The sequence below is a fragment of the Lepidochelys kempii genome, chromosome 8 (assembly GCF_965140285.1).
Source record: "Lepidochelys kempii isolate rLepKem1 chromosome 8, rLepKem1.hap1, whole genome shotgun sequence".
Lineage (NCBI taxonomy): Eukaryota > Metazoa > Chordata > Testudines > Cheloniidae > Lepidochelys > Lepidochelys kempii.
Genome location: NC_136387.1, coordinates 71,698,214 through 71,725,933, shown reverse-complemented (window position 1 = coordinate 71,725,933; position 27,720 = coordinate 71,698,214). Strand labels below are relative to the sequence as shown.

The 27,720-nt window shown below is 39.4% G+C and overlaps 1 protein-coding gene across 4 annotated transcripts in view; it reads right to left on the bottom strand.

The window, feature by feature from the left end:
- Positions 1 to 27,720, bottom strand: part of DPYD (dihydropyrimidine dehydrogenase) — a 542,988-nt gene that overhangs the window by 480,059 nt on the left and 35,209 nt on the right. The gene's annotated exons all lie outside the window — the stretch shown is intronic.

Sequence of the window (27,720 nt, the reverse complement as noted above, 5' to 3'; positions counted from 1 at the left end):
TCAAAGCCGGATCCTGAAGTACCTCCTGGCTCTGAAACTCACAGACTATCTAAAACAGTGCTACTCGAAGTGGTGGTCTGTGGACCGGTTCTAGACCACGAGCCATTGGCTGCCGGTCTGCGCGCACATTGGAAGAAAAATTGCCAGTCCCCCACATCAGATAGCTTGAGAAGTACTGATCTAAAACACACTTGTGCCGCCTAGTGTCATCACACAGAGTCTCCCTAAGCCACAGCAGGCACTGTTACTACACTACACCATGGAGGGCTTAGGAGTCTGAGTTTTGACAAGATCATTATCCCATAACCCAAGCTAAAACCATCCTGTGAGCTACTGCTGATCAAGGAACTGATCCCACTCCCATTGAAATCAATTGCAAATCTCTCATTGACTCAGATGAGGGCAGGATCATGCTCTAAGCCATTTTCTGGTAGTTTAACTGTATCCTGAAATACTTTACATAAGAATTTCAAAGATATCAGTATTACAGATCAGGTCTTACACACATTTCTAGGTAGTTGGGGAAAAAATCTTTTGATCTGACAATAGCTGTAAGACCTATTCTAAAGCTGCCTGTATCACTGAAGTTGAGTAGATATCTTATCCTACTTGACATGCTGCAAATAAAAATCTTTTTTTAAAGTACTCTCTACCTTTTTGTGGAGAGTGTCTTTGGGTAGAAATACTGTTGTCCCATGGGACAACTGAATTCTTTAAGTTAAGTGGTACAGCATTATTTTAAGAAATATTAACCATTTTTCTTAGGAAGATCAAGCTTCCTCCAAATATTTATGGAGGCAAATCCTACAATGTTCAGTGAGGAAAATCTCCCATAATATCAATGGGAATGTTGCTTGAGTAAAGACTGCAAGAAATGTACAGTGGTTCCTATCTCTAAAAAATTAGCAGCTCTAAGCTCTGGGGCTTGAATTTTCTGTTGCTGCTGATGCTAGAGCAAGATGCTACAAAGGGTGCACTTTCACACCACCTTAAAAAAGGGGTACATAAACATGGTTTTAGTTGCAAATATAATATTCTGCAGATATTCGACATATGAGGATATCTAATTTTTTTCATTAATGGCCAGATCTCAAGACCACTGAAGTCAATGGGAATCTTTTGATTCACTTCAACTGGCATTACATCTGACGAATGACATCGGTGTAAAGCCTCAAACAAGACCTATACATAAACTATTCCTTATTTTAAAACCCAAAAGCCTGCCTCTGTAGCGAATGGTGAATAATTTTCAATATTCTGAGTTTAGAAATACTGAGTATATGGGGTTATTTGTTTTCAATAGTTGCCTTGGTTCCTAGGGAAGCGATATGAGATTTGTTCCAAATGTAGGTATTGCTTCAGCAGTGAAATCCTCATTGCATAAGTGGGGTAAATTGTTGTCTTCTGGAGGTTTACTTCTTTGCAATGTTAATAAGAACGTTCCACATGTTCATGCTGTTTTATTAATTTTTTTTCTTTGCCCACTTTACTCCAACAGGCACATGTCAAAGAACATTTCTGTGGGGGAAAAAAAATCTTCCATTAAACAACAAGGTTGGATCCAATAGCGATTTTTTTTTCATTTGTTGCCTTTTTTATCTTCCACCAATTCACAGGATGATAACCGGGCGTTTCCTTTTCTTAAATCAGAAAAACCTCAGCAGCAATGCCTAACTGTGCCTGTCTGTTCCACAACAGAGGAAGAGCATGAACAATTTTGCACTTGAGAACCCCCTTTAAAGCAAAGAACTCTGGATGCTAAGTTACAAATCAGCACTTGCATCTCTCTTCTGTTCTGTTTATCATAGGGAACACCGAGTTTTCTATTCCTGTGTCATATCAGACAGAACCAACAACAGAAATGGGACCAAGAGACCGATCTGCAATTTAGATTTCAACCACTGGATCTCAACATCCTACCCTTACTTTCAAAGATGAGGAGCCGTAGTTTGTGGTTCACCTGCTTTGTCAGTTTTGAATAGGATCCCAGAAAAACTGTTTTAGACTTTTACATAAAAACTATTAAGCACTTTCAGAAACTTTCTGGCCAAAATTTTCAGAAGGAAATCACTCAAGGCCAGATTTTCAAAATAGCTCAGATCCCAAGTAGGCACCAAAATAAGTGACCAGATTTTCAGAAGAGCTCAGTAGATTAGGTATCCTTTGACGTTACAATGACAGGTGCTGGTTGCTGATCACTTTTAAAAACCTGGCCCTTATTGAAGTGGATAAATGGAGCTCTTTCCCAAAGAGCTCAGGTAAATCAGCCTTACTTGTGGGTGCTGAGTACTTGGAAATTTGGCCCTGAACTTGTTTCAAAATCTGTCTTTACATTGCCAAACCCCTTGTTTCATGAAGTTACTGACTGAGTCACCTAATTACTATTAATATAATACCCAATACTTGATAGGTTTAGCAAGGCACTCTGAATCCTAGTCACTTTAGAAGTGTTTTCATTTCTTGCCTTGTAATATAGTTGGATTTCACACCTCAAAATCTTAGTACAAACATTAAATAATTAATCCTCACATAATCCTTGAAGTAGATAAGTATCATCCCAATTATATAGTGAGGGAAACTAAAGCAGAGAGAGAGATTATGTGACTTGCCCAAGGCTACCCAGCATGACAGTGGCAGAACCAAGATTAGAACTCAGGAGGAGTTGTCCAATTCCCAGTCCTGTGCTTATCTCACAATGATCACGGCCACAAGAAGCTGACCGCTGAAATTGCATACTGTTAAAGCAGAATAGATATGATTACAATTCCACTGAGGAAACTAAACTGGTGCCAAAATTAAGAGATTCACAGATATTAAGGTCAGAATGGACCATTATGATCATCTAGTCTGACCTCCTGCACAATGCAGGCCACAGAATCTCACCCACCCACTCCTGCGATAAGTCTCTCACCTATGTCTGAGCTATTGAAGTCCTCAAATCATGGTTTAAAGACTTCAAGGTGCAGAGAATCCTCCAGCAAGTGACCCGTGCCCCATGCTACAGAGGAAGGTGAAAAACCTCCAGGGCCTCTTCCAATCTGCCCTGGAGGAAAATTCCTTCCCGACCCCAAATATGGCAATCAGCTGAACCCTGAGCATATGGGCAAGATTCACCAGCCAGATACCCAGGAAAGAATTCTCTGTAGTAACTCAAATCCCAGCCCATCTAACATCCCAAAGATCAATTAATTGCCAAAATCATGTTATCCTATCATACCATCTCCTCCATAAACTTATCAAGTTTAATCTTGAAACCAGATAGGTCTTATTGCCCCCACTGCTTCCCTTGGAAGTCTATTCCAGAACTTCACTCCTCTGATGGTTAGAAACCTTCATCTAATTTTAAGTCTAAACCTCCCGATTGCCAGTTTATATCCATTTGTTCTTGTGTCCACATTGGTACTGAGCTTAAATAATTCCTCTCCCTCTCCAGTATTTATCCCTCTGACACATTTATAGAGAGCAATCATATCTCCCCTCAACCTTCTTTTACTTAGGCTAAACAAGCCAAGCTCCTTGAGTCTCTTTTCGTAAGACAGGTTTTCCATTCCTCGGATCATCCTAGTAGCCCTTCTCTGTAGCTGTTCCAGTTTGAATTCATCCTTCTTGAACATGGGACAACAGAACTGCACACAGTATTCCACGTGAGGTCTCACCAGTGCTTTGTATAACGGTACTAACACCTCCTTATCTCTACTGGAAATACCTTGCCTGATGCATCCCAAGACCGCATTAGCTTTTTTCATGGCCATATCACATTGACAGCTCATAGTCATCCTATGATCAACCAATATTCCAAGGTCCTTCTCCTCCTCCATTACTTCTAATTGATGCATACCCAGCTTATAGCTAAAATTCTTGTTATTAATCCCTAAATGCATCACCTTACACTTCTCACTATTAAATTTCATCCTATTACTATTACTCCAGTTTACAAGGTCATCCTGATCCTCCTGTATGATATCCCGGTCCTACGATATCCTTGGCAATACCTCCCAGCTTTGTAACATCCGCAAACTTTATTAGCACACTCCCACTTTTTGTGCCGAGGTCAGTAATAAAAAGATTAAATAAGATCGGTCCCAAAACCGATCCCTGAGGAACTCCACTGGTAACCTCCCTCCAGCCTGACAGTTTACCTTTCAGTATGACCTGCTGTAGTCTCCCTTTTAACCAATTCCTTATCCACCTTTCAATTTTCAAATTGGAAAAGATGGGGATCAATATAACTAATAATTCCCCATGTGGCACCATATCAAATGCCTTACTGAAAACTAGGTAAATTAGATCCACTGTGTTTCCTTTGTCTAAACGATCTGTTACTTTCTCAAAGAAGGAGATCAGGTTGGTTTGGCACGATCTACCTTTTGTAAAACCATCTTGTATTTTGTCCCATTTACCATTGACCTCAATGTCCTTAACTACTTTCTCCTTCAAAATTTTTTCCAGACCTTGCATATTACAGATGTCAAACTAACAGGCCTATAGTTACCCAGATCACTTTTTTTTTTCCTTTCTTAAAAATAGGAACTATGTTAGCAATTCTCCAGTCATACAGTACAACCCCTGAGTTTACAGATTCATTAAAAATTCTTGCTAATGGGCTTGCAATTTCAGGTGCCAATTCCTTTAATATTCTTGGATGAAGATTATCTGCCGCCCCCCACCCGATTTAGTCCCATTAGCTGTTCGAATTTCGCTTCTACCTCAGATATGGTAATATCTACCTCCATATCCTCATCCCCATTTGTCATGCTACCATTATCCCTAAGATCCTCATTAGCCTTATTAAAGACTGAGGCAAAGTATTTGTTTAGATATTGGGCCATGCCTAGATTATTGTTAACCTCCACTCCATCCTCAATGTTTAGAGGTCCCACTTCTTCTTTCTTTGTTTTCTCTCTCCTGGAGGGCCGATCTGCCCAGAGATACCAGAGAATACTCAGTATTTAGGATTGCTATTTATAAAATGTTAGTATTGGTAAAGCAACTTTACATTTTCTGAGCCACATGTCCATTTCTGTAGCAATGTGTGCAGAAAGACAGGAGTGACATGAAAAGATCTGCTGCACAAAATGAGAGAACGTTCCTCAACAGCATGGATCTGAGTCTGCATGCCAGGCCTGATGTCACAAAGTGAATCAGGAGTGTCAATAAAGTGATAAACAGCACTAGAATATGCGTCCCCTCCAGCCCCATCACACCCTTGATGCTATTCCTCAGTTTTCTCCAGAACTTTCACAATCTTGCTGAGCTCCATCCATATTGGTACTTAGCAAGTTACTTATGATGGGTGGCCTAACGTTTTCTGCATAAGTTACTGAAGTTTACAGGTTGGGGTGCCGCACCATTTGACCCCTCCCACTTGATCATAGGCCAACGGAAACATCACAGATAGTATGGCACATGGGGTACATTCTTGTAATTCAATGTGGTACCTCACCATACTTCTTAGCTACCTTTACCCAGGGCAGTGCTCTTTTAGAGCTCTTCCCAACAAAAGCTGCTATTTTCATTTCCCCTCCACCACTTGCAGATCACAGGAATATATGGGTTTCTGTGTTTAGGTTCTAGTCTTGTCTAAATGCAAATTATTAATATTAGTCATAGAGAAAGGTATTTCTCACTATACAAAATAGACATGATCCAAAGCCCACAGAAGTCAAAGGAACTTTTTTCATTAACTTCAATGGAATTTGGATCAGGCCCTATTAGAGTTTCTTTTCAGACACACTCTAGTATAAAAAGCAAGAACATAAAGACATGTGGTATGTTTACTCTTAATTTTCTAAAGTGACATGCAGCTGAGTATTCAGTAGTACACACTGAATGCATATGCACCTAGATTTTTGGATGTTGAATTTGAGACAGCTTATGCCTGGTTTTCAAAGCTGCTGAAGACCTACAGCTTCCTCTGTAGATTCATCAACATCTTTGCAAATCAGGCAAAAGATGTCTCAACTTGGGCTCCAAAAACCAACAACAAAAAAAAGGCGAACAAAAACAACCCATGTGGACAGCAATATCCGTGAACATGAAAATTTGGGGCATACTGTATAATCAGCCTCCTTAAAAACATTTATTACACTCAGACAGTGGGCTTCTGAGGATAATTTTATAATGAATATGGAGTGTGTATTTCCCTATTGATCTGCTTAGTGATATATAAAATGTTAGCACTGATAATCACTTGTTATTCTGGAAAATCTCTAAATTATTTAATCAGTAGAAAACTTTAGAAATAACTGCCTTGTGTTTTATAAACCCGAAGCAAATTTATAAAAGGAATTTAAACTGTAATATATTGCTGCAAGGATAATTATTAAGGGAAAACACAGCTGACATTTTCTGATTTATGCACACAATCAGAGATGGAGTCCAAGGACTGTGACATAATTATCTTCATGCTAACAATTTTTGTAAATCTCTTGACAGAATTTTAGCTAATTTTAAAATGCCTTCTGAAGATTAGCACTTAAAATTGTTGGGGAAAATAGCACAATTTATTAGCAAGGGTATAATTGTAAACCTTCCAAATACTCATTGTGAATATCATTTAGACAGTAACTCCTGCTTTAGCAGCTGGTATATAAGACTCCAGTTTATGGAATCTTGAAACAACAGAGAGTGGAATCTAATTAAACAGGATTACATGCCAAACAAAAATTATTAAAAACAGACTAATAGACAATTGTTATGAATTTAGACGTCTATGCCAACTTCTTTCAACATGAACTTATATAACTGTTAAAGCAAAAGCTTTGTTCCTATAAAACCTAGACACTCTTAGCTTTTTTTTTTTTTTTTGACCTGGAACAGATTGCCTTTCTACTCTGAAACACCACAAAAAGCTAAATGGTGTCATTGATCTCCTTTCACAGATTAAGCACCCATCTGCTATTGGATAAAATGATTAAAACATATATTTTTCATTTATTGTAGTGTTGCTGCTATGATTCATTAAAATTATACAGTTGTTATATTTCTAAATAGGAAAACCCCTAGAAACTTTGCTATAGTAACATAAATTAGATCACACAGATGCCATTTGCTAAAGAGTAACCTAGCATCCATTTGACTTATCCATGGAATATGCTCTTTTTTAAAAAAACGTGTTTGATACATATTGTAAAACTGTACATTCTGCATAATAAAGACCTACTAAATTCCTCCCAATTTGCTATGACTCCTTCTGGTATGTTCTCAAGGGGTTCTTATTCCAAAGCAGGGAGTAGAGGCTGCTTAAAACGATACATGACCAGCTGTTCACTAAGAAAAGAAATCAAATTTTTATTTTTTTTAAATGTACATATTCCTATTATCTTGAGAAAGACCATCTTGAGCTCTTGGGTGTTTACATAACATTTGACACTACATCATTCATAATATATGAACATTTGTTATAAAGCAATCTTTACATTACTTTATACAGTCACCCTGGCCAAATGGGTTCTTTAAATGATTTTGAACATTCTACAGGAGCCATCTATATACAACGTGCTTATTAATACCTCAACAATAGCAGATACCCTTCCAATAGAAAAGGGGCCTTAAGTTTTTGTAATCAATAAAAGTCAATACAAGAAAATGTGTTAACTAGGATCCTGGGTGGTAATCAATGCCTCATTAGCCTAACAGCATTACCTTGTTTACTCAGTATTCCAGAAAAATATTCTCTTTAATGTACTGTGGCATTGTACATATATGAAAATGCACCATATAACTCATTCTTAATGTCTTCCACATAAACATGTGGTCCCCGAAAGCCAGAGTATTTTTGTAAGAATGGTATTGATAGGAGAATGCTTTCCTGACAGAGCTGTTTTGGAACTCTACAGAAATTTTAGAAATGTTTTTAATAATATGTTAACTGTCATCAGTGCTGCCAGTGTAACTGGAAATTTCTAATGGGTGGGAAAGCACTTCAGATTTTACTTTCTCAATTTAAAAAAACAACAACAACAGAATTCCTTAAACCTAAAAGGCAAGTAATTAAATCGCAAGGTAAATTAATTAAATTTTTTAAAAAAGAAAGCACCACACTATAATTTCCACTGTAACGAAAGCTGTGAAAACCCTTCCAATTTCAGTTGAGACAGCATTCTGCTAACTTTTCTGTCAGTGTAGTCCATGTGCAAATTTCAAATGGTAAATGCATAAAGCTGTTCACATTCACACAAATGCAGAGTATCATGCTTCCATTCAAACTGTTGCCAGGGCAAATGCAGACACCATGTGCTTCAGCTGGGGAACAACATATCTGATAATATTGATACAGTGAAGAGGAGAAAGACACGTCTGAAATAAGCAGTGGGACAAAGCACACAGCATAACTAACACCAGAGAACTCAAGAGGGAAGAACAAAAACCTGTAGAAAATGTGGCAAGACAGCAAAGACATTGCTGAAAACAATATCCAGCAAAAGAAGCAGACAAGACAAAAAATGCCACTAAATAGAATGCCTACTGGCCTGCAGCCTCAGAGGTGGAGAAGCTTTATCTGAGCAAACAGGGGAAAGAAAATCCTTTAACTCCCCTCAAGGATTGAATCCCCCTGATTTTCCTCCTTTCCTCATGGCATTCAACTTCTTTCTGGGCTAGAGGAGTGGAGTCCTTGGCCAGTTCACCGGATAGAAGGATGCAGCAGTAATGCAATATCTCCTGTGCTAGTGAAGGGAAGTTTTAATCCCTTTCCAAGGGGCCAATTTATAACTGGGAACAACAGCTCAACCTTCCTTCTTTGGGAATTAAAATACAACCAGATTTTTAGGCCTTGCTGTGAGCATTTTACGAGTCATTGATTTTTGCTAATCAATGCTTTTATGCTAGAATTTAATCCTCACGGTCAGATTGGCCTGGGCATGGAGAGGGTTTTCACCTCTCTCTGAGCAGCCAGGGACTGGGTAGGTTAGGTTGTAAAATGCATAAAGTTCCAATTTGGCAGGTGCCCAGTTGAATTAATTATTCAGTAATAGTCCAGTTCTCTGATGAACCGGAATCGGAAGTGAATTAGGAGGCGGCATCTCCTAAACAAGGTGGTGAATGAGGTTGGGGCTCCCAAATGTCTGCTGCAGCAGGGTGGCCAAGCCCTTTTCCCCGTACTCTCCAAACTCTCAAATGAGGGGAGGATGGTGGGTCCCAGCAACGGTGCTGGAACCAGTTTAAAGGTTTATAGGGGGTAAGACTGAGAACAGCCCTCTCCCAGGTGGTATAAATTACTGGTGGAAGATTTCCTGGTGTCTTCCTGAAGTGTCTGAGACAGTAACATGCAGGTCAGCAAGCACAGTGGAAGCAATGCAACTGGGGAGGTCACCAAGCACATGGTGACCTCCATGTAGGTAACATGGTAACATGCAGGTCACCAAGCACAGTGGATGCAATGCAACTTCTGACGATGCCATACCCTTAGGGGATATTATCCTCAACAGAATGGACAGTTACAAGCTTCAACCAAGAGCAAGAGAAAGATCTCCCTCCAAGAAGTCCCTCGATTTATTAACTCCTCCATACAACACATCCAAGCACCCTTTAGGTACTGAAAGACTCAGAACTCTAGGAGTTTAACTCCACTCATTTGACTGAAACTCCTAACAGCTGCATGTGAATGAAGGATCCTACCATTGTTGATGTGAAGCCAAAGCTTTATTGAATGTGACTGCACAGACTCACTGTGGAAATCAAAGATTAAATAGAATTATTTTACAGCACCCACCCACTCAAGTGCAAGAGAAGAAAAGCAAACTCACACAGTGTAACATAAAATATCACCCTGTATAAACTCAGCTATAATTTGTGCACCTAATGGCTAACTCACTTGTGTACTCTCCCGTAATCATCCCTTGGAAACAAACAAATGACTAAAAATGAATGAATTACTGCAAAAAAAAAATGAGGGGGTCCAATTTGAAAAAAGGGTCTGGAAGGGAAGTTAGAGGGCCAACAATGGTTGTTCTAAACACACGCGTGAAAGGGAAACAACAAGGAAGTTAGAGGGCTTTTGAAAAGTGGGGAGGGATGAAATTAGATAGAGCTTAGTGTGATGCTAGGTCCACACCACAGAACTCAACACAACAAAAGCAAGATCACCTGCTGACTTCAGGTACATCAATGGAATCCTTAAACAGTGGGTGAGCCCAAATACTCGTCAGAACACGGCTCAAGGAGGAAGCTCTGACCAACACTCTTAAGGTCTTTAAAACCTAGAAGCGCTAATTTAAAGTCAATCTGCCACTTCGTAACAAGCCAATGCAAAGCACACTGGAATATTATGACTGTGATAGTTCAAATCAGCAAGTGGTCAGGGTGCTGCATACGATGAAGCAAGCCTACCGAGAAAACTATAGAGGCAGAATTACAATAGACTGCTTTAAAGATGGGCCTCCAAGGACAGCAGCTGGGGTTGAGTTGAGAACAGCATGGAAAACAGGTGAGAATGCAGAGGGTCAGGGCCTCTGCACAGATCGTTTTGTAGGATCCATGAATTCTGAGTTCTAAATACCCTTCCCATTGTGCAGGAGGGGAGAGCAAACCTTGCCCCCCCCTTTTACCCCAATGGAACAATCATGAGAGAACTCTGCAAGAACCACCGCCCTCCCTCGAATATATGACACAGTAACTGGTAAAGAAGGCAAGATACCCCTCATTTGGGAACAGGGCACTACGCACTTCAGACCAAAACACTCAAAGAAAATTCAGATATCTGGAAAATTCTCCTTGTACAAATGAAAACCATCATGTGAGGCAACATATGACATAATAATACTGAGGCACTTCCCGCTAACTGGATGAAGGGCAGAGAAAGCAGACTGTGGATTGACTTGTATCCTGGAATACTACACAAGCTGAGTGCAGTCTTGTGGCAACACAACAGAAGACTTTGAGAGCAATGAAACAAATTTCCCCCTGTGATATTTGAGGATCCTTACTGTAGTAGAAAGTGATAGCCTGAGATATGAGTCCTGGTGTAAGGCCATGCTGATATAAAGCAAAGTTGTCAAGAGTCAAGCTATGAGTAAAAGTGAGGCCCTTTTACAAAACATACCTACTTGCAGAACTTGGCGAGAACAGAGCTGGTGTTGCACAAACACAAGCACTCCTAGGGACTAAGTAGTCACATAAATACATTCCAGAAGGGTAGTGCCAGAACACCCCAATACAGGGTTATGGTGTAAATGCACTCCTCAGAGATGATGCAGACCACACTGACCCCTCTTCAAGATAAGGTCAGGATGACAGGGTGATGAATAGAGAGGTTTTGATCAAACCAACAGGTACAAGGTAAAGGGTGGTAACTAACCACGTCATAGGGGCAATACATAACTGTTTTTATCAGTGTATAAAAGAGGGGTTTCAGAGGGAGTGTCTTTGTCCAGCCAGGGGGAATGGAAAGTCCCACCATTCACTGGGCTGAGTCCATTGCAATGGACATACATGTCTTAGTATCCTCATAGAGTCTGCCGGGTGTTATTACCATGCTTCATTGACAATAAACCTGACCGAATGCCTTCGCTACAGAAACCGAGTCTGTGGTGTTTGGGGCAGTATGATTGGAGCCTGCTGTACAGGCTATCTGGCCAGAGCCACTGCAGCACACAGAGAGAACACACACACAGCCAACAACTAATGACACTTACCACAGGTCAGGCCAAATATAAAATAAAAATAAGACTGTTGTCAAAGGAATTACTTAAAAGTAATAAGTGAACTTGGAAACTGCCTGCCATAGTCAAAGGCACAAGCACTAGGACTATGAGAAAATATTTTTCTCCAGATTTTTCCAGTGCAACTGAAATGCAGCTTCTCTACCCCCAAAATCAGATGAAGTCAGCTTTTGCCCAATGACGGTGACCCTCTATCACACAGGATAGGCTCAAACAGTCAGAAAAACAAAACTACCATGCAACTTGCTCCTACTGGCTGTAAGAGTAACTTGGACCAACTGAAAAAGACTGCAGTCAGTGAAGGCCACTCCCTATGTGAGGATGCTGTGGTAAACTACCACTTGCATTTTATACCAGATTTTGCCACCACTGCCATTCCTCCCAGGAAACTGAAGGAGGAAGGTTGTGACTGTCAGTGCGCTGAAGCTTGTGAAAAAGCTATAGGCTCCAGAAACAGATATCAGAAAAATGCTACCCGGGTCTCATATTTTGATTCATATAATAGAATCATAGATATAAGATCCCTTCCAGCTCTACAAGTGCCTGCAGTACTTAGGGCAGGACCAAGTAAACCTAGACCATCCCTGACAGGTGTTTGTCCAACCTCCAATTAAGGGGATTCCACAACCTCCCTTGGAAGTCTATTCCAGAGTTTAAATGTCCTGATAGTTAGAAAGCTTTTCCTAATCTCTAACCTAAATCTCCCTTGCTGCAGATTAATCCCATTACTTCTTGTCCTACCTTCAGTGGACATGGAGAACTGAACACCATCCTCTTTATAACAGACCTTAACACACATAAGACAATTTATCAGATCCCCCATTCAGTCTACATTTCTCAAAACTAAATGTGCCCAGATTTTTTAATCTTTCCTCATATGCTGGATTTTCTAAACCTATCATCATTTTTGTTGCTCTCCTCTGGACTCTCTCCAATTTATCCACATTTTTCATAAAGTGTGGTGCCCAGAACTGGACACAGTACTCCAGAGAGGCCTCAACCAGTGCCAAGTAGGTCTCATAAACGACACTCCTGTTAATGCACTAATGATATTAGCTTTTTTTTTTCCAACTGTGTCTCATTGCTGATTCATTCAATTTGTGATCCACTATAATCCCTAGATCTTTTTGAGCTATACTCCCACATAGCCAGGTATTCCCTCTTTTGTAGTTGAGCATTTGCACCTGTCTTGGTTGAATTTCTTCTTGTTGATTTCAGACCAATTCTCTCATTTTTCAAGGTTATTTTGAATTTTAATCCTGTCCTCCAATGTGCCTGCAACTTTTTCCAGTTTGGTATCATCTGCAAATTTTATAAGCAAATTCTCCATTCTATTATCCAAGTCATGAATGAAAATATAGAATAATACCTGACCAGGACAGACCCCTGCGCGATGCCACTAAATATTCTAACCCAGTTTGTCAGCAAACCACTGATAATTATTTTTAAAGTACAGTCTTTCAACCAGTTGTGTACTCCCTAATAGTAATTTCATCTAGACCACATTTCCCTAGTTTGCTTATGAGACCATGATGTGGGATGTGTCAAAAGCCTTACTAAAATCAAGATATATCATGTCTACTGCTTCCTTCTTACCCACTAAGTCAGTAACCTCATCGAAAAAGGAAATTAAGTTAGTCTGGCATGATAGGTTCTCAACAAATCCATGCTGGCTATTCCTTATAGCCCTATCATTCTCAAGGTGCTTACAAATTGATTTTTTAATAATTTGTTCCAATATTTTTCCACATTTGAATTGATGTAATTTTGGATTACAAATTACTGTACTATCTGGGAAATGGAACAGAATCCAGCAGATTGCATCTCCCAGGATCTACTCAAATAGACAGATTTAAAAATAAATATGACAAGATCACCATACAAATAATATAATTTATTTCTATGTACTGCACTCTCATACTTGAGGACGATGAAAAAGACATTTGCATCAGAATCCATATTTTTTGCTGTAATAAAGTGTTTACATATTACTGAATGACAGAAGACTTCATTGTCTCATTCAACAACACCAGATGAGACAGAAGAATGTCACAGATGTAAAACGCAAATGATGTTTTTCAGTGTCATCATGCCTTGATCCTTTTATGTATTTTAGGCTTTCCTTGTGCTCACTCTGACGTCAGCCAGAAACATTACAGCATATGTTGGAGTGAGTCCACAATTCACATACTTAGGGGAGAAATCAAAGTCTAGATTCTTAACCAATTTCCATCTTCCATGAGATGAGGAGACAGTCCCTTTGAGATTTTCAAAGCATCCTAGGGGATTTAGATAGCTCTTCCATTAATTTCTCTCTAAAACAGCTAGTCTAGGAACAAGTTGCTGCCATTTTTGCAGAAGCACCTTGAAAACAAACTGCACAATGTAAGAGGATTATAGCTATATATGTTTTTATACCATATTCATGACTGTAGTATCTGAGATCTTGTTGTAGCATACCACTGCAAATGTGCAGTAAATCAAGAACCTCTTTGTCCCTATGGTATCAGGAAAAGACCAGAAAGAACATGAAATTAGAATGCAGCTACAAGAAAAAATAAGAAAAGCTGGCACGGGAAAAAGGAAAGTCACATGCTCATACAACATACATGATATACAATACACTTTTTCCTCTTACTAAACATACTTTGCTCCTGTTAATCCTTTTTCAGAAGATCAGAGACATAGGTTATTTTTATGGCTGTGCTACTTATAAAATCTTCACCATCTGATCTGTCACCTAATTATAAATAATTAAGAATGTATTTCAGTCAAAATTAAATGAGAAAAAAGAAAATCATTTTCAATAAGCATAATGTTCTTTGTATAAGAAACTACGGCTCTCTAATAATTCTTAACATTTTTCCAGCACAAATCCTGAGAAAAAGAATCACACTTATTTCTCTTTCTTCATGAGAAGCAACTTAAAAATAAGAATTTTACTGTGTAGCACAAAGAACGGAGAGGAAAGGTGGTTGGGGCACTGGCCTGGGATGTGGGAGACCCAGGTTCAATTCCCTGCATCACCACAGACTTCCCACATGATCTTTGGCAAGTCATTTAGCTTATTTGTGCCTCGGTTCCCCTTTTGTAAAACAGGGATGATAATGCATAGGGTGATCAGACAGCAAGTGTGAAAAATCAGGACTGGGGGTGGGAGGAAATATGAGCCTATATAATAAAAAGACCCAAAACTCAGAACTGTTTCTTTAAAATAGGGACATCTTGTCACCCTAATAACATATGGTGATAATACCTCACAAAAGTCCCAAAGAGGAGACTGGGTATCGCTGGGATAAAACGACAGCCACTGAAATGTCATGAAATGATGCTCCTCTGACCAAAATGGTCACGGGAATCACACACAGAGCAAAAAACAAGATTTTATATAGTGACTATCATAATCAAGGTAGCCAAAGCTCTTAACACATTACATGATACTGCCAGTAATAGTAGTAGGTAAACACAGCTTTGACAATGCTTTCTCCTTACACAGCCTTGACCATTAGAAACCACCACAAAAGACCTCAATTTCGTGTGCCAGCTGATGGACAAGGACATCTAGCAATGAAATACCTTGATTTTGGCAATCATGATTGCTTGCTAGCTTTGTTTTCCTATTTACTGCCTGATTGGCATGGTCTTCACTCCCACTGGGAGCATCCATAGTCTTATCCTGAAGATCCTTCCTCTCCAACACAATCATGCTTTGGAGCCCCATGAATATTGCCTTCCCCATGAATGCACTGTCTTTGAAACCTTTTTAAACTGCTGTATAAAAGACCAGAAGGGGTGCTATTGAGCAATAGGAGGCACGCCCAGCTACTCTCCATAGCAACTGCCAGGAAAGCAAGGAAATCTAAGGTTCATATTTTCAAAAAGAGACATTGGAAGTGTGGCACCTAAATATGAATTTAGGCAACTAAATAAGTGGCCAGTGTCCTGTAGAGCAAGACCTCTAGGAAGTGTACAGATACCATATTGCCTGTATACTCTCCATGTAGATTTTGGTTTCCTGTGACACTTTCAGCAAGGGAACAGAAAGAAAGAAACCCAGGAGAGGGTAGCTGCAGAGTGCAGCTACATGGAGCAGTAGGAACTTTTGTTTACCTCATTTCTGTATATAGTTTCTGATCGTAACAAATGGTCAATCTTGAAACCAGCCTGCTAGTCAGTAAGATATTACAGCCAGATCTTCAGAAGTGCTGAGAATCCAGCCGTTCTGATGGACCCCAAACGGAGCCACAGGGTGCTCAGCATTTTGAAATCCAGACCACTCTCTAATCTGTTTTTTTCTGTCAAATTTCCTGTCTAACAAAATGCTGCATGTGATGTGCCTCTGAAGTTCCAAAATAGATTTGTATGGTATTGGAATGTATTATCTGAGAAATAGGATATGATCTTGTAATTAAAGAACCCTAATGGATTGCACAAGAATCTGAGTTAAGGTCGCATATTAAATCCTACCTTGTAACATTTTCCCAAACTGAAGAGTTGAAAGATCTGATCTTGCAAACACTTACATATGTGCTTAACTGTAAGTAGAAGAGCAGTCCCATTCTCTTCAATGGGATCATAAGAATGTTTGTTGTATCTGTGCCTAATTTTGTACTCTTAATACATTCATGTACTTTTTGTACCTAAATCCAATATTATTTAAATAGTACAATGCATAATAATGTTTAGATTTGTGTCCCATTGACTTAGATGCCTTAGTCCCATCATCTTATGCTCCTGAATCACTCAGGTAGTTTTGAATTTTATCCTAAAATCTCTAACACTGAATAGTTCTGAACAAACCTGAAACTCTTATTGTATCCTTTTGTAGCAAACATTGGATCCATTAGCCATTCCCCAACTCCCAAAAGGTGTTACCATTGTTGCAAAGGCCTAAGCAGAGTGGTAGGAAAAAGTGGAGCAATTAGAGATACAAGTCATTCGCTTAAGACAATTTCTGCTTTTTCCTCTGCAAGCCCTTTTCATCTGTAAGTTTCTAATTCCTTTTCTTATAAAACAATGTCCCCCATTCCCTTGAGTTTACTTCATTTGCGTTTTCCATTTCAAATTTTTCTTCAGTAGTGCCCTATCTTTTCTTTTTTCATTTTATTGCTTGGGGTTTTTTCCTCTTGTTCTCTTTCCCCTTGTTTGTTTTTCTTTCTTTCTTTCTCCTTTATTCTTCGCTAATTATTTCATGTCTCCGGGTTCTTTCCATTTTATAAATGTGTTGTGACTTTTTATTTAGTTCGTTATTGCATTCCTTTATTCTGCTTCTGCAGCTTTCTGATTTCTATGTGCTTGCCTAACTATTACCCAAATGGCTCCAAGCAGGACATTCTCAAATTGAAGAATAAATAAATTAAAAGAAAAATACTATCTGTGGTAGTGTTGTGTTGCCTAGCAACAGTGTGAGCCTCTCCACATCTTTTCTAGCGCCCTGGTGGTAAGGATGCTTTTCAGACTTATTGCTACAAACATATGCAAGATCTCATTCACACTGTTTGGCTGTTCGCTGACAAATGCACAGGAAGATATAAAAGACAAAATGGTAAACTCTACAAAGTGAGCATCAGGAACTAGGCATCCCAACCAGCATAACAGATCATAATAAGCTCTTTGGCGCAGGATCCCCTGCCTTGTTACATGGTCTATAAAACACAAGGTAACTACGTTATTTAAATAAAATTAAAATATTTCTTCTTTTGCAATTCAAGCACTTATGAGTTACTAAAAAAATCTCCACGGACAACTGGGTTTACATATATAGGTATAAATAGTCAATTAAACATTCAAAATAAGCTTTCTTTTTCTTCCAAACTTTCTAAAAAGCTTTAATCTACATAAAGGCAAAGAGCACTCTCCAATTTCTACAAAACAGAAAAAAGTACAAAGCAGCTTTGTGAAGCCTTGAAAGCATAATGGGATTATCAAAGAAATTGTGTTTGTTCCTGAAGCATTTGAACAAAATCCTGAGAGATACTTATCATCTGCAATTCCCATTGACTTCAGATGCGACAGAAGTAGAAGATTCAGTAACCCGCCCCCCCCAATTTAAAAAATAGACCAGTTTGCTAACGTTATGTTTACACTACAGCCTATGTCAGTATAATTTATGTCACACAGGGGTGTGAATGACCCCGAGTGACATAAATTACACCGACATAAGCACTTGTGTGTGCAGCGCTATGTCAGCAGGAGAGCTTCTCCCACCAACATAGCTTCTGCCGTTCATGGAGGTGGTGTTATCATCACAGGACGCACTGCAGCAGTGCAGCTGCATCAGCACAGCTGTGCCGCTGAAGCGCTGTACATGTCGAGATGCCCTTAGAAAAGTTCATTGGTACCAACAGCACTCATGTAGCTCTGCAATAGACGAATATCTGATTTTAGAGGTTCATTTATCATGATCTGCTAGAGAGTTAGAAATGTATGTTTGACCTCATATTTTTCAAACAATATAAGGCATTTGATTCCAGCTCAAGAGAACAGATGCTAAACTCACATCAGACTTGCTCCCCTCTCTGGCAACAATGATGGAATCCTTGAAGAAGACAATGGCAGCCTTGCCTAAAGAAAGGAATTTTCATGCTCTTTGGATGGGAATGGATGTGCCTGTATGGCCATAGGAGGCAAATACTTTTAAGAAATTTGGAGTTAAGGAAAAAACATAACAATGGTAAGGCCTGGCCTACACTAGCAAATTATGTCAGTTTAACCACGTCACCCAGGGTGTGAAAAATCCCCTGCGCAGACAGCGCTGGGTTGGCAGAAGAATTCTTCCATCAGTCTAGCTACTGCCTCTTGGGGAAGTGGATTACCTATGCCGATGGGAGGGCTCCTCACATGGGCATAGGTAGTGTCTACACTAAAGCACTACAATGGTGCAGCTGTGCCACTGTAGCATTTCAAGCACAGACTAGCTGTAAGAATCACTGAAAGAAAGGAGAACTATATAATACAGCTAGAGAAAACTTTTGTAAGGAACTCCTGCAGAGAGGGAAAGGTGGTCAACCACATGCACCAACCTCAAGTCCCCTGAAAATAGCATTATTGCTACAGATATTTTTATTGGAGGGTGGGGGGTACAGGGCTAAGTCAGCAGCAAAGGAATGTGATGTTTCTGTCACAGAGTATCAGTGGAAGGAGAAAGATATGTGCAACATAATCTTTAAGAAACCACTTGACAACAGTAACATATTACTAAATGAGGAATATCTTTTCCTGGACCAACTTCTGTTGGTGAAAGAGAGAAGATTTTGAGCTACACTGAGCTCTTCTTCAGGACTGGGAAAGGTACTCAGGAGTGTCACAACTAAACACAAGATGCAACAGATTGTTTAGTATAAGTAGTTAACACATATTCTGCAACCATTCAAGGTGAAGTGGCCAATTAACAATGCTCCACTCATAGGACAAAAAAGGGAGGTTAGTGGGTTACTGATTGTTGTAATAATAAAGACACGGGATTCATGGTTTAAGACCACAATTTTTAGTATCTTGCAAAGCTATAAATTTAAGATCCCAGGCTTATCTTTTGAAGGGGTTGTGTAGGCTTCTTTGAGGATGCAGATTGAGAAGTCAGATATGGAATGATTATTTTGTGAAAAGCATTTGCCATGGGTGATAGGGTATTTTTATCTTTTATCATTTTTCTATGTAAGTTCATTTTAGAGCATAGTGATTGTCTAGTTTCACCCACACAGTATTTACTGGGGCATTTACTGCACTGGATGAGGCAAATCACATGTGTAGAACCCATGGATCTTGAAAGGTGTTTTGTGGGGGAATTGATCATCATAGCAGTGGAGATATGTCTGCAGATTTTGCCTCTGTTATGGCTGGTGCTGCTTTGAGTTGGTGGATTGTGGTTTGTGGAGAGCTTGCTGCTGCTCCTGCTGAGTTTGGTGAGGTTGAGGGGTTGTTTGAAGGCCAGAAGAGGGGATTTCAAGAAAGATTTCTTTCAGGAATTAAACACTGAAGGAGAGGTAGACGCTGCTGGTAGTAGAGCACACTGGAATATTGTTTCTTAGATGGCACAACACAATAGAGAAGCAACATTCAGGTTGTAAAGCCAAGCACTCAAAATTTAGGAAATGCCAGAATTAAGATAGCCTGTGCAACCATATTCTGGCCCTCTTGTGCACATGCATTAAAATATAGTCTCTAATTACGTGATTACATGGATGCATCACCCATCCATGATTATTTAAAATATAAACAAGCCAAACCCCAGAAAGTACCCCTCCTCTCCCATCCAAGAGAACTTTGTATTTCATCGTGTGCCAACAGTCAGCAAAAAAGCATCCAAACTCTCAGACTGTTTCAGACTCCCTTGGGAGGTATTCACCACTGAATCAATATGAAGCAAAGGACTGGAAAACTAAAAAGATAAAGCAAAGGGGGTTTATTCACCTGGATCTTTCAGCAGATGCTAGCAGACCTGCCTCAGTCTCTCAGAGTCTCTCTCTGTCTTGTAGGAAAAGGGGAATATATAATCTATGCCCTATTTCCCAGCATGGCTTTCCAGAAGCTAGGACTATTAATATGGCACTCATGGCAGATTACATCCCTCAGCCTATACAGCTCTCCTAATTCTCAGGGAGATTGGTTGGAATTGCCAGTATCCAGCCTTACTAATCCCTCACTACTGCTTAGGGGTAGGGCAGACACTGTTCCAGTGCCCTGCAACTATGTGTGTGCTCTGCATGAGGAGGGGCTCACAAGGGAAGGAAAAAGCTCTTTACATCCTTACACCCTCAGCACACTCATTAAAAGAACCAGACACAATGTCACCATAATGTACTTATGACTCTATAACAGAAAAGTTACATTACGGAAAGGGCTAATCTGTAGCAGGCAGGCAGATTTCATAACAGCTGATAAATTCTGATGATTATGTCTTAAGGACAAATTCCAACTAAGATAAAAAGAAGATAAGTGCTGTAACGTGTATCTTATGGAAACAGCTGGGATAAATCATTTTCATGTACAGATATAATGTAAGCCACAGTCACACTTGAATAAAATGTCTAGAAAACACAGTGTATGGTACCTATACAAAGAAATACAAAGTAATTAGTGTGTCTGAAAAATGCATGAGTTGGAATTTGCTAAATGATTAAACTGGTACATTTTAAAGTCCCTATAAATATTTAATTATTGATACTATGAGTAAAAGATAAGATCTCTTGACATTACTTTTCAACTCTTACTGATACTCAAAGTAATCCATGTTTTATTCATGTAAATTGTTTGTACATACAGTCAATCACTAGTAGAAAAAAAAATTCTCAAATTTTCTAATCACGTCAACAGATCCTAATGTAACATTTTCCACATTTGGGAATCAGAGCATTTCATTTAAGCAAATCAGTCTGGCCATGATACCACAAAGCACAGCCTGAGCAGACATCAGTTCCAAGAATCAGATGTCAAAGTGCTCCCCCTAATGTCCCTTAATCATCACACCGATTAGTGGCTGAATAGTGATGTGATTAAAAAGACTATTGCCATCGTATACCTATTCGTACTAGTAGCATTCTACGTATGTTCCACCGATTAGTATTTGAATAGGGTAGCGATTAGATAAACATCTGCTATTGTATACCTTTTCAGAAAAGAGCTAAACTTGCATATGTACACACACACACACACACACACACACACACACAGAGAACAAATAAATATTTAGCAAAAGTGAACTATAGGTTTAAGTTGTAAAGGTAATTGAACATATTTCCTTTAATAAGTGCTCTCTATTTCACAATATTTAGGAATATTTTTATAAATATACTAAATGTTTCATTAATACAGCTTTGGAGCTGGTCAAATTATTCAATGCAAATAATTTATCCAATAAGTTTCCTGTTCTCAAGTTATGGGTAAACTGACTGATATTTATTTATTTGTAATTTGAACAATTTATCTTTCAGGCCACCAGTTATCTGTGAACAGTTTGTTTAGATTATTCTCTAACTGTGGTGTACAACTGGTCACCAAAGTAGCAAATTTTTCCAGCTCCCTTACCGGACAACAAATATTTAAAAGAGGAGAGAAAGAGCATATAGCTGAAAATGGATAGTCTTTTCTACCCTTGCTTCTGCGTGTTTATGGAAATTTGTACAAACAGTAGTCATTCCTCAAACATTTGTGTTAATAAAAACTCATTTGTGCAAATGTTCACAAACAATTACAGAGATACAAAGTGAAAAGCTGTTTGACATTTGAACAAGTATTTTTTAGTACTCAGATGAACATCACCAGGTACATCATGCAACATATTGCATGTCTTAGCCTACAACACACTGCACAAACAGACTTAATAGTTTGTACTTTAACATGTCACAGAATAAACAATCAATCTGTTTATATTTCCAATACTTAAGAGGAGCTACAGAAAAATTAAATCAAATTGCTTTGACCAAAAGTGATATCCTTGGAAGAAATAGCTGCACTTAAAAATGGTTTGGCTCTTGGAAGATGTTGATCAGGTTTAGTAAATGCAAGCACAAAGAACAGTGCTACTACTGCCAGAAGTTCAATACAGACAAAGGCTATGGCAATTAACAATCCAATGTCCCCCTTCTTGCCTTTTTCTTTTGTTGAATTACATCCAACTTTTCCATCTGAAGCAATTCCTAATATTGTTCTATAGGTACATCAATAAAGTGTATAAGCAGTCTCAAGCAGTGTTTGAGAAGAAATGCTGAATTGATGGTTTGGATTATATCCTCTTCCTCATCAAAACCTCTCCTCAATATTCACAAGCCTCCTTCAGCCTGGGGCACAGAATGTCCTGTCCCACTGAACTCAGACTTCTCCAGTGAGTAATAAATCATAAAAAAAATATGTAGGGTCAAAAAACATTTTCATTTACAACAGTGCACCTCTCTCAATCCAATGGGGTCCAACAGATCTAAATGAGGACAGAATTTGGTTCATACATATTGAAATGCGAAATGCCTTCTAATATACACCCAACAGAATAAAGTATGCACATCTGGTACAGTGTTTACTCAGATAAGAAGCCTTTGTGGCAGGAAAAATATGAGATACCCAGAGCAATCCTGTGAACAGAAATAGTCCCTCAATAGGGCCCACAGAACTCGAATTAGTGTCACAACTCATCTCCTTCCTAGGTTTTTGTCTATTGGTAATTCAAAGACAGTAACACAACCAAAACCTCAGCCTAAATTTCTTCCTCAAGCATGGCTTTTTTTAGGATGATTGCCAGGACTGCCTCTGTCCTCCCTCTGGCTCAAATAAACACTTCCCTTGTACATCCTGGTTGGGAATGATCGGTTCCACCCGCCAGCAAGAATCAGTGTAACTACCTGAATCTTTAATACAGTTGTTTATCACCTAAATCTCAGGTGACTAAGCAAACGAGCCCTGCATTCCTATACAAGATCTTAAAAGTCTGAAAGCTGTTTTATAAATACCAATGACTTATTTCCCCTATAGTTTCTAGGGGACGTTGACTGGCTTCCATCTGCTGATAGAAACCGATTTTAAACAATAGCCTGGTTGTCTGACATAATAAACAAGTCACAATACTCACTTAAAGCACAAGGAACCTTCTTTAAGGAGAATACATTTTAGCTTTTTTGGTGCTTGGAAGGATATTAACATTTAGTTTCTACTTTCAGGGCAACCAAAAATGTCTCAGAGCAGACTAGGAGTTAAAATTTTGTTTGTGTGAGTATTCTGAGAAAATATGTAAGTCTGCCATCTGGAAGCATTTTAGACATTACGAAGTCACTGTGTGCATGCCTCAGCAGATGCAGCTTTTGTTCACAGAGTTTTGAGGGCTGTTAATTTAATTAGTTCTGTATTTTCATACACCCACCCTTCCTCCAGTGGTAATTCTACCCAGTCCCTATCAGTACAGTTTGATGAAAAACTGATGCTAAGGGCCAAATTCTGACCTAATGTAAATACAAACAGATGCAATTACCATGGACTTCAAATAGAGTTAATCCTGCTTATAAACAGGTCAGAATTGGATCAATCACAGGATGACTACGAGCTACCAATGTGATGTGGCTATGAAAAAGACAAATGAGATCCTAGAATGTATTAGGTGAGGCATTTCCTGTAGAGATAGAGAAGTATTTATGCTGTTGTACAAGGCACTGGGAATACTTCATCTGGAATTCTGTGTACAATTCTTGTCACCCATGCTCATGAAAGAGTAATTTAAACTGGAACAGGTGCAGAGAAGAGCTATTAGGATGATCAGAGCAACGGAAGGCATATCTTCAGAGCGGAAACTAAAAGAGCTTGGCTTGATTAGTCCAGCAAAAAAAGAAGGCTGAGAGGAGATACGATTGCTATCTATGAATATATCGGGGGTAAATGCCAAGGAGGATGAAGAGCTATTTACACTAAAAGATAATGTTGCCACACATGAACAAATGGATATAAACTTGCCACAAACAAATTCAGGCTGGAAACTAGAAGGTGGTTTCTAACCAGCAGAGGGGTTCTGGAACAGCCGCCCAAAAGGTGTAGTGGGTGCAAACAATTTAATTAGTTTTATGAGTAAGCTAGACAATTTTATGAGTGCAATTGTATAATGGGGTTGCTTGTGGTAGTGGGGGACAGTTTTCAACAGCCCTAGGGCTCACTTTCAGTTTCTGTCTTATATGCCTAAAACTCGTACCTTAGGTTGTCAGCCAGCTGCTGGCTGGGGTGAGGAAGGGATTTTTTATCTCTTCCCATTGTATATTTTTTTTTAAATCTCCTTCCTCTGAAGGGTCAGGGTTGGCCATGGCTAGAGATGCAGCATTGGGCAGTGTGGGCCTGGTCTGAGATAGCACCAAATGTTCTCTCTTTCAGGTGTTCGGCTGGCAGATTCTCATGCTCAGGGTCTAACTGATGGCCACCATACGTGGGGTTAGGATGGCATTTTCCCCCAGGTCAGATTGGCAGTGACCTTGGAGTTTTATTGCTTCCCTCTGCATAAGAATGGCCATACTGAGTCAGATCAAAGGTCTATTTAGCCCAGTATCCGGTCTTCCGACAGGGGCCAATGCCAGGTACCCCAGAGGGAATGAACAGAACAGGTAACCATCAAGTGATCCATCCCATCGCCCATTCCCAGCTTCTTGCAAACAGAGGCTAGGGACATCATCCCTGCCCATCCTGCCTAATAAGTACCGATGGACCTATCCTCCATGAATTTATCTAGTTCTTTTTTGATCCCTGTTATAATCTTGGCCTTCACAACATCCTCTGGCAAGAAGTGTGAAAAAATACTTCCTTTTGTTTGTTTTAAACCTACTATCTATTAATTTGATTTGGTGGCCCCTAGTTCTTATGTTATGAGAAGGAGTACATAACACTTTCTTATTTACTTTCTCCACACCAGTCATGATTTTATAGACCTCAATCATATCCCCCCTTAGTCATCTCTTTTCCAAGATGAAAAGTCACAGCCTTATTAATCTTTCCTTATATGGCAGCCGTTCCAGACCCCTAATAATTTTTGTTGCCCTTTTCTGAACCTTTTCCAGTTCCAACAGATCTTCTTTGAGATGACGCAACTGCATCTGCATGAAGTATTCAAGATGTGGGCATACCATAGATTTATATAGAAGCAATATGATATTTTCTTATTATCTATCCCTTTCTTAATGATTCCCAACATTCTGTTCGCTTTTTTGACTGCTGCTGCACGTTGAGTGGATGTTTTCAGAGAACTATCCATGACTCCAAGATAGCTGTTACCAGTCAAGAGAGATAATTTATACCCCATCGTTTTATATGTATAGTTGGGATTATGTTTTCCAATGTGCATTACTTTGCATTTATCAACATTGAATTTCATCTGTCATTTTGTTGCCCAGTCACCCAGTTTTGAGAGATCCCTTTGTAGCTCTTCACAGTCTGCCTGGGACTTCGCTATCTTGAGTAGTTTTGTATCATCTGAAAATCTTGCCACCTCACTGTTTACCCCTTTTTCTAGATCGTTTATGAATATGTTGAATAGGACTGGTCCCAGTTCAGACCCCTGGGGGACACCATATTTCTCTCTCTCCATTCTGAAAACTGACCATCTATTCCTACCCTTTGTTTTTTATCTTCTAACCAATTACCAATCCATGACAGGACCTTCCCTCTTATCCCATTACAGCTTACTTTGCTTAAGAGCCATTGTGAGGGACCTTGTCAAAGACTTTCTGAAAATCTAATTACACTATATCCACTGGATTCCCCTTGTCCACATGCTTGTTGACCCCCTCAAAGAATGCTAACAGATTGGTGAGGCATGATTTCCCTTTAAAAAAACTATGTTGACTCTTCCCCAACAAATTATGTTCATATACGTGTCTGACAATTTTGTTCTTTACTATAGTGTAGTTTCAACCAGTTTGCCCGGTACTGAAGTGAGGCTTACCAGCCTGTAATTGCCGGGGTCACCTCTAGAACCCTTTTTAAAAATTGGCATCACATTAGCTATCCTCCAGTCATTTGGTACAGAAGCTGATTTAAATGAGAGGTTACAGATGACACTTAGTAGTCCTGTAATTTCACATTTGAGCTCCTTCAGAACTCTTGGGTGAATACCATCTAGTCCTGGTGACTTATTACTGTTTAGTTTATCAATTTGTTCCAAGACCTCCTAATGATACCTCAATCTGTGACAGTCCCTCAGATCTGTCACCTAAAAAAAATGGCTCATGTTTGGGAATCTCCCTCACATCCTCACCCATGCAGACCGACGCAAGAATTCATTTAATTTCTCCGCAATAGCCTTATCCTTGAGTGCTCCTTTAGCATCTTGATCGTCCAATGGCACCACTGGTTGTTTAGAAGGCTTCCTGCTTCTGATTTATTTAAATTTTTTTGCTATTACTTTGAGTCTTTGGCTAGCTGTTCGTCAAATTATTTTTTGGCCTTCCTAATTATATTTTTACACGTTTGGGTTACTTGCCAGGATTATCTGGGTATATCTCACTTAATCATTTCCCCATCACTGGGGAGGCTTCAAGCACTGGGGCACTTTGGTCCCTCCTATTCTTTGCCTGTGGCACATAATAGTCTAGTCTCCTGTGGGTTATATTACCTTTTGCTTGTTGGGTTTAGCATGTGAGTGCCGGCCGTGTTGGTGGCCTGTAATACACAGGAGTTCAGATTAGACGATACAGTGGTTCCTTCTGGCCTTAAGCTCTTTGATTGAGAAATTTACCTGCAAATGCCTTCTTATGCAATCAATTCCCATCCCTCCCAATGTTTGTTTACAATAGCTTCCTTACTTGAAGAAGGCTCAAAGAGAGTTAAACAATTCTCTACAATTTGATTTATGTTGAACAGAGAGTCCAGAAAGGCAGAGACATTTCCAGTGAGTTTTTGTATCTCACTAACTCCATCCATTTAACTGGCTACCAAATAAAATTTTGTTTGCTTGCTTGTGTCGGGGGCTTTTTGAAGCAAGAGGGAATGTATGAGGGGATGGTTTGTTTTTTAATGTAGTTACACAACTCTGTGACAGGGGAAAATGTTTAACCAAGTTTTAAAATAGGGACTATTTTCTGGATAGAAATGCAAAACTCCCTTCAAATTTTGTACTGGCATTTTAAAATTTTGCCCCATTTATGAACTAAAAAATAGGGAATTTCTAGCAGATAGCCACACACTATAACTACAGCATATTACCATACAAGTCCATTTTTAAAATATGAGTATACATACTGGTTACAACTGAGGCTTTGATCATGCAATGAGCAACTTGTGGGCAGACTCTTGTGCCTGTACAGAGTCCCATTGAACACAAAGGGTCTTTACACAGGAGCAGTACCCTCCCCACCCCCAGAATCCAACTGTACAAACAAATCCCAGGATTATGTAAAAGGTTCACCTAGAACCCTGAAAGAATGAAAAGTTACATGATATCTCAGATTCTGTTTCAAATTCCATCACCTACCCAGGTCCACAAATGTTTCCTGGGGCTTATAATGTTTGCACATCCCTATAAGTTTAAGAGCATCAGAAGCTTTGAGTGCATACTAGAAGTATACTTGCCAAGGGGAGGAGGAAGAAGCAGGAAAGTGGGGCATTT